General features: G+C 45.8%; 1 protein-coding gene across 1 annotated transcript in view; it reads left to right on the plus strand.

Annotated features, from left to right (window-relative positions):
- OTOL1 (otolin 1) overlaps positions 1-11,567 on the plus strand; it is a 70,861-nt gene that overhangs the window by 3,278 nt on the left and 56,016 nt on the right. The window contains exon 2 of the mRNA XM_014520837.2: positions 8,051-8,074. The gene's annotated coding sequence lies outside the window, so the exon portion shown is untranslated. The remainder of the gene's footprint in view (positions 1-8,050; positions 8,075-11,567) is intronic.

Raw genomic sequence — 11,567 nt, forward strand, 5'->3', positions numbered from 1 at the left:
CCCAGCTAGCGGATCATGGTGGACCCAAGGCCACAGTTGGACAGTTTCGCCAAGAGGTGATCATGGGACAACAGATCGAAGGCTTTTTTGAAGTCAAGATATATGACATCAATCTCTTCTCCCTTGTCCAGGTGATAGGTCACCTGGTCATAAAAGGAAATGAGATTGGTCAAGCAAGACGTACCCGCAACAAACCCATGCTGGCTCTCCCTCAGGTTGTTGGCATTGGCCAGTCCATTAAGGATGGCCTCTTTACTAAACTTTTCTAAGACCTTCCCTGGGATAGAGGTCAGGCTGGTGGGCCTGTAGTTTGCCGGATCCACTTTCCTCCCTTTCTTGAAGATAGGCACCACATTGACCTTCACCCAGTCTTCGGGCACTTCACCAGAGTGCCAGGAGTATTCAAACATCCATGCTAGGGGCTAGCTATATTGCTTGCCAGCTCCTTGTGTACCCTGGGGTGTAGATTGTCGGGGCCAGCTGACTTGAAGGTATCCAGCTTCTCAAGGTGTTCCTTCACGAGGTCAGCATTGATGGAGGACAGGGGCTCACCCTCACCTGGATCACCCTGCCCTGTAGTGAGCATGGGTGTCCCATGGGACTGATGAAAGACTGATGCAAAGTACCCATTTAATAGAATCATAGAATCATAGAAGTAGGGTCGGAAGGGACCTTGTAGATCTTCTTGTCCAACCCCCTGCCTGGGCAGGAGGAAAAACTGGGCTCAATTGACCCCAGTCAGGTAGGCATCAAGCCGCTTCTTAAAGACCCCCAAGGTAGGAGCCAGCACCACCTCCCTTGGAAGTTGGTTCCAGATCCTAGCCGCCCTTACTGTTGACTTTTAAAAAGCCAATAGGTTGGCTTTTTTCTGGGCGTTAGTTGTCAGATGTCCCATCTGGTTTAGCAGGGGTCCAGTGTTGCCCTTGCTTTTCCTCTGGCTCCCCACAGATCTGAAAAAGGACTTTTTATTGTCCTTGATACTCAAAGCTAGTTGGAGTTCAGTTGCAGCCTTGGCTTTCCTGGTCTGCTCCCTGCAGGACTGGACCAGTGCAGAATATTCCTCCTTGGAGGTGAATCCCGTCCTCCATCCTTTGCTTAACTGTAATATAGATGCATATCTGTAATAACATTATTCAAACCAGCTAACACTGAGTTCAGTGGAAAGGTTTTTGCTGACATTGTTAGGAACTGGATTGGTTTTTAAGAGTTAACTCAGGTCTCAGGTTAGAGTATTGCATGCCTAGACTGGTAGCACTGTAGTCTGTGAGAACACCCAAGCAGCCACATCTCTAATGCTTATATTCTTTGTTTTCTTGTTGGGAGAAGGGGGAAATAGGGGTACAGTTGTACCAGCCCTGCCCCCCCCCAAGCTTAAGGTCCCGCAGAATCAGTTCATTCTGTTTCCAAAATGGGGAGAGGAGCCCCCTGTATTAGGCTGTATTGAGTCTCCCATGTTTCTCTCTCAGGCCCTGTGTATACTCCCTGTATAGATTCTGTGCTTCCTGGAATTAAAGCACCATGACTGTGTGATTGTGACTATTATGGATTAATGCGCAACTCTCTGCAAACACAAGAAAGATTGTAGTGCTAAAAATAAAGGCTGTGGTTTGCTAGCTGCACACGTTTTTTCAAAACCAATGTGTGTGTATTTTATGCTTGAAAACTGAAGTTTAAATATTTAGTGTCATATTTCATATCTGATGCCAGCATTGACAATGTTACATGTTGCTCACATGAATTCTGGTTCAGTGAAGGAGGTCTACTTCCTCTGAGTTGTACTCAGGGTCTGAAATTCCCTTTCCTTTTGTATAGGTGCATTGTAATTTGAAAGGCAAAAATAAAACAAACAGCAACACTTCACTAGCTTAGCTTGGCATGGAATTTTGAGCAGCCATATGAATTAATGAAACTACCAATAAAACATACTGGGTGCATTTACACAAGACATTTACTGCAGAGCTAACTAATTAGCTCCACAGTGAATTCTCAAGGTCTACACATGCAGCCCTATTAGGCTGCAGGAAACTAATTAATTCCACTGCAGTTTAGTACTTGTAAATGCAAGTGCTATCCTATGATGGAGTTTTTTACTGCACAGCAGTTCATGTGTAGCTGCTGATGGGACTGGCTAGGGTATGAGGGTATGTACCAGCACCTCTCCCCTGAGGCTTAACCCTCATTGTTGGCCTTCTGGAACAGTCCCCTACCCCACTGGGGCACTCTCCTGCCATGACTTGATGGAAAGTTCAGTTAGAATATGCCCCGTAGGAAGCAGAAAGCTCTACCGGCAATGATGCTCCCACAGTTGCAAAATAGTCCAACAAGACCTTTGGTACACCTCCACTGGGCCTATAATGGGGGCTTCTCCACCCCTACACCCCCAACCACAGGCCTCTAGATTGGTAGACATGGAAGCTAGCCCTGCTGTTAAAACTTCACAGTCAGGAGCTAGGTGTAGTCCCTTTCCGGATGACTATCTGGATTTCCTGTAAGTCCATCCAACAGAAAGATAATGAAATATGGGCAGGTGTCCTGCCCCTCACCGTCTGTGAGTGTTGCTCTCCATTGGCTTTTCTCCTCCTTCACCACTTCCGCTGTCCCTTTAGGGTTTCCTCCTGGGACTCCTAGCATATCAGTTCCGGCTTCCATTCTCTCACTGTGGATCGTGCCTCTTGGGTCAAGAGGAATCACCTGGGTTAGGAAGGGATCATGTGGGTCTTGTCCCAGGACCCGGCACCATTCAAACTTCCACTCCCCAGTTCCCAGATAGGGCCTCTTTCTCAAAAAGGCCATTTTTTCCAGAGAAGCCCTTTTGGGTGTTGGACCAGGCTAAGACAGTCCGTCATGAGGCTGGGAAAGGTTCCACAGCCATCCCCTGAGCTACCAGATTTGTTTGTCCCCTAGCCTAAGAGGAGCCAGTAAGTGAATTATCCTTATTTCTTGGGCCTTTTGCCTTACCCTGGATTATCTTTGGGGGCAATGTTGGGGATGGCTTGTTTGCTGTCCAGTTCCGGTCACTGCCATCACTTGTTCTGATGCTGGTGAGGTGGCTTGGCTTTTGGGGGCTGTGGGAAAGGGGGCGAGTGGGGAATTCCCATCCTGTGGTCCCCTTATTCTTCTACAGGGTGCTTCAGTGCAGGGGCTGCCTGTTAGCTAGCACCACACTGGAGCACCCTCATGCCCAGCCAGCCCCTCTGCAGCACGTTGAATTGCGTCAGAGCAGCCCCAGGCCAACAGGCTGATCTCCAGGCAGTCTGCCAGCCATGGCTGCTTTGACCCAGCTCGACACACTGCAGTCCTGGGTGCACATGAAGACATGGTATCTGAGAGCAATAAACTCCGGCACAATATGTGGTGGCGTTTACTGCTTTGCATTAATCTCACATGTAGACGTGCTCAGCCGGTGTTCTAGCAGCAGCAAAGTATCCAAGTCATTGACTTTCAGCCAGGGTGCTGTGACATTCCTAAAAGTACTGTGGGGTGCTGCACAATATTAGTATGGGTAGGTGTGCAAACACCTACCTGATTCACAAGTTAAACCCAGTGATTTCAAATAGGAAATCATAGTGTCAAAAACATTTTCACCTGCTGTGATCTGAGCTTTTTGCAAATAGCTCTATCATTTTTCTGTAGTTTAGAAACAAGTGAAAGCTAAGAGCTAGAGGTGCCTGTACATGAGCTTGGACCCCTTAGTTACTATTATGTTTTCACCTGTCCAAGGGCCTGATCCTGAGAAGTGCTGAGCACATTATGGTATGTGCCAGATCACCCTCTGGTACTAGATGTGAATACTTGCACCTCTGGGCTCCACATTACTTTCTATGACCATTCACAGAAAAATTAATGTTTCTACTTGTTCACTAGATCATTTGTGGAGAGTGAATATCACAGGCATAACAATCTGGCTATGTGCTGGGGCACCTGCCACACCCAGGGGCAGCAGTGACTTCTTGTTGCTGCTGTACTATCAGCGCGATTGTGTGACTGGCAGTAGCTAGATTTTTCCACCCTCACCCCCCATAAATTGGCACCTGGGGCAGCTGCCCTGATCGTCCTACCCTAGTTACATCACTGGTGAACATTAATAGGAGCATGAACATGAGAACAGTAAATTGAATGTTGTTCCTGAGTGGTCATTCACAACTGGTTTACTTGTTAGGTTTTCACCTAGATCCAGTTAATACCAAGACCTTTCTTTGCTTTTTCCCTCAGAGTGTCTCACCTGTAGGGAGAACAGGTAAGACGCTCACAGGCGGTAACTGTGTCAACATCAAACTTACCATTTTTATATAAGGTAAATTAATTTTACTCATTCTGATTTTGGGGTTTGTCCATGAGGTAACTGATAATTACTACCCCTCTGGCCCCCTTTCATGGTCGTGGCAGGATAAGCCTGTATTTCTACTTTTGCTGACACAGGAAGGTCTGAAAAACAGTCCTTTTTCTGGCTAGTGAATTGTTCTTGAGAGAATCCTGATTTTGGAGAATACTTTTAATAATCCTACAAATCCATTGTTGTACAAATAATATTTAGTTGACCTGTTATTTGTGAATTGCTCATAGCAATGTTTGCTATTTGTTATTGTTAGTGTATGATTGGTCATTTGAATCACGTCATTGCTTCTGCTCCCTAAAACTTTTTATAGAGAAGGAAGTGGTACATTCAGTGTCTGTGAGGGTGATTTAGGTTAGTAGGGATTGGTGATGGTCAAACAATTAAAAGGTCCTCACTTTTTTGCCCATATGTAATTTCTTATTCAGCAAAGCACTTGCATACCTTTTTAATTTGAAGCATGCAAGTAATCTCATTGACCTAACTGGTACTGCTCATATACTTCACACTGAGCACAGGCTTCTAATTCTTGGTGGTCTCATATTGCTAACTATTCCCATAGCCTTTCACCTTTTAGATGAAACATGTTGCAGGAGCTGAACTAGAAATAGAGAGAGAACTGAAGTGAGTAAGAAAAATTTGTTATGACATTCATTTACATTTTAACCTGCATTACCTGTGGCCATGCTCCTTTTGAGTGCACTTTCTGTGAACATTGGACTTTTTAGTTTTACTGAAAAACCGTGATAAATAAGAAGCAAGTGTTGGTTCTTCTATAAGTATTTGTAGAAACAGGATTTAAATTTGTACCTATAGATTCTGATATCAGATGTTCAAAGTCTCTCATCCAATCAAGGTAAAGAACACCTTGATTGGTAAAGATAACCACATCAGTTATCTAATAAGTCACAACTAAATAATATAACTTGACTTCAAAGTCTTTATCCAGGTCTATCCAGATAATTAAAACACAATAATTGAATCACCAGATTTTCAAAATAATTTAGATACACAACATTGCAGATAGGTGCCATAACAGGTATTTGCCACAACAGAGAATCTGGATGGAAAAATAAATTTTCTAAGAAAACAAAGTTTTATTGAAAAATAGCAGATTGTTGAACTCAAAAGGTTTAATCTGAAAAATCTTAACCCTGCCCAGATTCCTTCTGGGTCTCCCCTGTCACGACCCAGTGATTTTTTGTGCCTTGGCACTATGGAATTTCCTGGCCACATGAGAGCTCCTTTGCACAGCAGAGTGTTCTGCTGCAATTAAGAGCCTGCGTGCAGGAGAGTTCCCGCCAATTTGCAGTTTCCTTTGCAGGATGCATTTCTTCTTTGCAGCACAGAGATGCACGGTGCAAAGAGTTCCCGCTATTCGGATGCAAATTTGTGCCCCGTTATTGGCCAGTGCTAAATTAGTCACACGTGGCGGCTAGTAATTGGCTCGCTGGCCGTTTAAAATTCCGCGCGACTTCCGCCCAAGTCGAAGAGCTTTGAGCACGCTGCAGAGTGTCTCTGAAGTTATCTGACTTGCGGCTGCCGATCGATAGACTGATCACCTATCGATCTTTCTTCCCGTCACCGAGCGCAACCCCGACGTACCCCTTTCCCCGCCGGCTTCGAATTGAGGACGGATTAACTGGCTTGGGCCCCGCCAGCTGGAACAACTCGTGTGGTTGTTCCGACGACCGGACCACCTGCGTCGTGATTGCAAGCGGCGTGAGTAAAGTTTTTTACAACCAATAAGTTGTGTCTGCCTCTCCATTCACCAGCCCACCCTGACGTACGAGCGTAACTCGAGTCGGCCCTGGCCGTCCGAGACATCCCCCAGGCCAGCAGTGTTGGAAGCTGTGTAGTACATGGCCTTGGGACCTGGAAACTGGTGCTCCAGGAAATCCTTGCAACTGCTCAGTGAAACGGACCTTTTTTGAACTTTTAGTAAAAGTAACAGGAATCTAGCACTGGCTAGGGACAGACATTCAGAAAGCCTGAGCTTGACTTGATTCAATCTTTGCAGGTTACTCTAACCTGCCACATCTTTGATGCTATAATTGGTGTAGACTCCTAGTCCAGTTTGGAAGGCAAACACTTGGGTGCCTCACTTTCTGGGTGGCATCACAGGGCCTGCTCTCCGAAGAGAGTCTTTGCATTGCTGATCTGCTATAGCCACAGCCCATTCTCAGGGCTCTCTCTCTGTACAGCACAGTCCCCTTTCAGGGCGTCTGGAGTCCAGAGATGGGCACTAGGGTCCCTGTGGCTAGGATGACACTGGTTCCCTGCAGGTGTTATGTACCCTCCTATGTGTGAATGGGGGACAGGACTTGGTCTCTATCTGCAACTCTATCCAAGTGCACACCTTCACTTCTAGGCCCTGCAGGGTCTTGTTTACATTGTCAGTAGCCAGGCCTTGTGGGGCCTGATTGGACATGTCTTCCAACACTGCCTCCTAGGGTTGATCTCTTCCTCTAGATCACCCGATGCAGTTGCCCAGTGTGCAGACCTCCTAGCCAAGCCCCTACTGAAAAACCTGCAGCTAGCAGTGTCAATGATAGAGGTGCCTTGGGCACACCAGAGGATGTTCCTGGGCAAGATAATTCATATTGAGGACATCCTGAACTTTACCAGGCAGGAGTGGGCAGATCCCTCTGTGCTGGCTTGGCATATGCATTTGCTTACACTGTGCCTGCTCTACCACTTATTCCAGGAGGTCAAAGCTGCCCTGTCACTCATTTCCTTTGCTTATATCCAAGAGATCCTATGCAAAGACAGTCTGCACATGCCCATGTGCCCCACCCCCTGGAGCTTCTCATGGACTCCTGCCTTGCCAGACCCTACCACATCCCCCAGTATACTATCATAGAACTATCATACTACCTCAGTTTGATTTATTTGTTGAAATAAATGAACCCAGAAGTTCTTACCTCAGTCCATATATGCTTCTATGTGCTTCATAAAATACCATGTTTATTTAGACATTTGAGAATGGACTAAAAAATGAATGCACTGCTCACTCTCTATTCTTTCTCACCTCTGGAAGGATGGAAAATGTTACTGCCTACAGCAGGGGCGGGTAATTATTTTGGGCGGAGGGCTGCTTACTGAGTTTTGGCAAGTCATCGAGGGCCGCATGACAGGCAGCCTGGGGCAGATAAATATTAATTTTCTCAATTTTTTAGGGGCCCCATGGGCCGGATAGAATGGCCTGGTGGGCCACATCTGGCCCGCGGGTTGCATTTTGCCCACTTCTGGCCTACAGCATATATCCTCTGCAGTTAATTCAAACATTTATCTTTCCAATTTTGTTCATTTTATGACTTGCACCAGCACAAATGGTCTATTCCAAAGCCCATTGAATGCAATGAGAATCCATCCAAAGACTTTAATAAACTTTGGATCAGAACCAAACCCACTTAAAAATAGTATGCTACAGTAGCAGAAAAAAATCTCCTAGGCTTTAAAATAGTGTAATTATTTATTTATACTCAATTTTTATAAGAAATGTAGAATCCTTTATTTTTGTTATAACAAAACTTACACAAACCAAGTTATTAGCCCCACACACATCATAAATGACTCTGTGTCAAGATTTTGTGGTTGGTTTCAAGTTACAGCTACAGCATACACATGTTGTATATTAACCAGGATAGTTAAAATAAATTGGGTTTAAGTGGACAAAATGTCTTGCTTTATTATGTGTCCTATTTTGTCTTACAGAAGAAGGAGATAGCTTAAGGAAAGGTAAATATTTCAATTTCCTTTTTTCATGCAGAGGTTATAATACCTATTTTGTTGTAAAAATGAACTGTGTCATTGCCCATCCACCTTGTTTTGGTAACAAGCAGGACGTGAATTTATATTGAAAGAAATTTGGCCTTGTAGAGCTGAAGAAATCCATCATTTCATAAAACAGTTTACAGTAGACTAGGTAGTTCCAATCTGAATGGATTTTCACAGTATTAAAACAGATAATGATCACAGTACATGGAATAATGACCTTAATGCAATATAGCATTTGCTAATGAAGAAGTAATGTTGCCTTGAGGAAAGAGCATCTGATTGTCTAAGATTGCCACCTACTGGGCAGATGCAATTTAGTGAACACATAAAAGTGGAATTAAGGAAATTGACAGCAGAAACCAAGCAGAGTGGACCCAAATCTGCTGATAAGAGAGTGCCTTTGCATAGATTTAATTTCTAATGCTGATTTGATTGGGCATGTATCTATTATGCAGTAATTCAGCTTGTGATTGCTGTTTCATGTACTGCTTGCTAGAAGTGTGTGAATATGTTGCCACTTTCTCCTTAACTACTAGAGACTTGTTTCTTTATCTCAGCTCATTTGCTTTAGAAAAAAAACAGAATATAGGAGTAGAAGCAGGTACAGTAGCCGAACAGGCAAAAATATTTTTCAGCAGTCAAAATAAACCATGTTTTCTTTGTCTAGATAAGATTTCAGTGTATGTTTTCATCACAGGCTGAAAAGTCATGAATTTTGAGACTTCTGCAATTTATGGAAGCATCTGATTTCACATACAGAAATGAGGTCTCATCATGTTTTGATGATGGTTTGGATCTATGAATCTGAACTGAACATCCCCAGTTCCGGTGGTGGTTCAGACTTGAAGTTCTAGTTCAGCTCCATTGTGGTTATTGGTAGGTAACTATGACAAAGTAAACCAAACAGCCAGAAAAAGTTAAGGCAGGAGTGGGAAAAATATACCCCCTGGGGCTGGATTCAACCCACTAACTGATTAGATCCAGCTCATGGATGGGCACCCACTAATTGATTGAATCTAGCCACAGCTGTCCCCATAGCACTCAACATGGGGCCAGGCCTACCCACTCCTGCCTGGGGCAGCCCATGCCATGCTCCCACCCACACCCACTGAGAGCCCCCACTCCTGGCAGCATGCACAGCTTCCCAGTGGGACTGCTCCTGGTGTGGCTGCAGCCGCCTGGGTACTGCTTGGCTCCCCCCACCTCTAGTGGCTCCTCCTCCTGCCTCTGCTGTACCACTCTGGGCAGCAGGTAGCTCAGGGAAGTAATGGTGGCTGTGGGGATATGTGCCAGGCACCACATGCCTGGCCAGGCAGGGGGTAAACTGTGGCAGCTCTTGCCTCAGTATGCAGGGTGTCAGCTCCAGCTTCTGGCCACCTTCCACCCACTCCACCTGTCTTGCACAATGAGCAGCCACCTGTGGGCAGCTGAGTGGGTGGAAGGTAGCTGGAAGCTGGAGCCCTCCTCTCCCCTCCCCTGTTGGGCTGGGTGTATGGTGCCTGACATGTGTCCTCATGGACACAGCCCTTCTCCATGCTAACTGCTTCTTGGAGTGGCACAGGAGGGGCAGGAGGAGGAGAAGCCACTGGAGGCAGGGGAAGTTGAGCAGTACCTGGGTGGCTGCAGCTGCACCAGGAGTAACTCTGCTGTGAAGCTGGGTATGCTGGCCAGGGCCAGGGCTGTTGGCAGGTGCAGAGAGGAGCATGGAGCAGGCTATCCTGGGTGGGAGTGGGCTCGGCTTGGCTCCATGCAGAGTGTTGTGGGGGGGAGTCGTGGGCCAGATTGGGGGGTGGACTGAACCTGCATTGCACTGCCCAGGTGAGCTGTGCTTCACACACCCCTAATTCTCCTCTCCCTTCCCCAACCTGTGACCGGCTACCAGAACCTAGCATGAGGGTGACCCCTCCCTACCCTTCCCTCCCCACACGACATACAAGAATAAGACTTTATTTTGAGCTATTATGCAATCATTTCTACATACACTACTGAAAAAGACATATATCAGGACAAAAATAATTTTTTGAAATAAAATTAAAATACATTACAGTAGATGCTTGATTTTTAGCATATGATTTATTTTTAATGTATAATTTGTTAAAATGATATCTTCTGAGAGATATTATGTGAGTGGCCCTTGACAACTCATCAAAGCTCACTACATGTCCTGCCAGCTGAAATAATAGCCCAACCTTGGGTAAGGGCTACCACATGGCTGTGTGGGATAGATGAAGAAAAGAAAGCCAGATGCAGGGGAGTGGAGAGTGTTAAATGTATAACCAAACCCACAACTGCTGTTTGTTATTTTTTTATAAGAAACCCCCCCTAGCTGCCTCCTTATTGCCACCTCTAAAGCATTCAAAACCTATAACTTGGAGTTTCCAAAAAATGAGATTAATTTAAAATGACAACAGTTAATAACTCATAGTTACCTTCTGGGCTAGGGACAGACATTACACATAAACTGGCTTAAGTAATTAGAAACTGGTTTAAACCTGTAAACAGATGTTCAGTACACATAAAATGGTTTGAAAATCACTGAAACTGGTTTGAGATAAACCTGGTTGAATATAGTATCAGACTTAACTGATTTGGCTCAAACGGGTTTATGCAATGTCTGTCCCAGACCACTTGCTGGTTTAAGATAAACCAGACACCCCCAGCATCCTGTCATGCTCCCTGTCCTGGGTGGGTCTCTCTGCTCTACAGCAGGACTGGCCCCTTCCCTATGCTCCCTGGCTGAGATTTGCAGTTCCTGCAGAGATTTGCAGGCACAGCAGGGTCTGCTGGCTTCCTTGTTCTCTACCTCCCCTCACTGCTCAAGCAGGAAATCCCCTCCCTTCCCCCCCCCTGCATCTCCCACAGCATGGACCCCAGCCCCAGGGACCCTAGGCATGTAGTATGCTAGCTAATACTGAGAGGTGTCTGTGTGTGTGTTTCTCTCCAATTTCACTGGGACAAGCAAGCAGACAGAACAGAGCTTTTGTAGCTAATCAATATATCAGCTGGTAAATTGTTTAAGCAGTTTGAACTAATGGAGAGAGGCTATTGTTTTGCTAATCAGGTGGTAAAGACTCTTATCAGCTCCTCTCTGGCTGGCTTACTTGCCTGTCAGTTTGCTGCAGACAGTCTGACAAGTAGGGAGGGAGATTGAGAAGCTCCATATCATCAACAGATGCATGCACTGCACATGCTCCCTTGCCTCATGCTAGCCCAGGGCTGGGGGCTGACAACACTTCTGCCTCTTGAGCAGCTGGTGGGGAAAAACCTGGGACTATGCAGGCAGAGCTCCCTAATGAGAGAGCCCTGCCAGGGTCTGGCCATGTCCCCCTCAGCTCAGGTCCCTGAAGAAGGGAAAGGAGGGCTGCTGTAGCGCCCCCCGGCTTTTAGCCTGAGCCACTGCAGGCATGTGCCTGAATTTCCTCAGTCCAGAGAGAATGTCTGTTCAGTTTCCAAC

Source organism: Alligator sinensis, unplaced genomic scaffold (genome assembly GCF_000455745.1).
Source record: "Alligator sinensis unplaced genomic scaffold, ASM45574v1 scaffold869_1, whole genome shotgun sequence".
NCBI classification, from domain to species: Eukaryota; Metazoa; Chordata; order Crocodylia; family Alligatoridae; genus Alligator; species Alligator sinensis.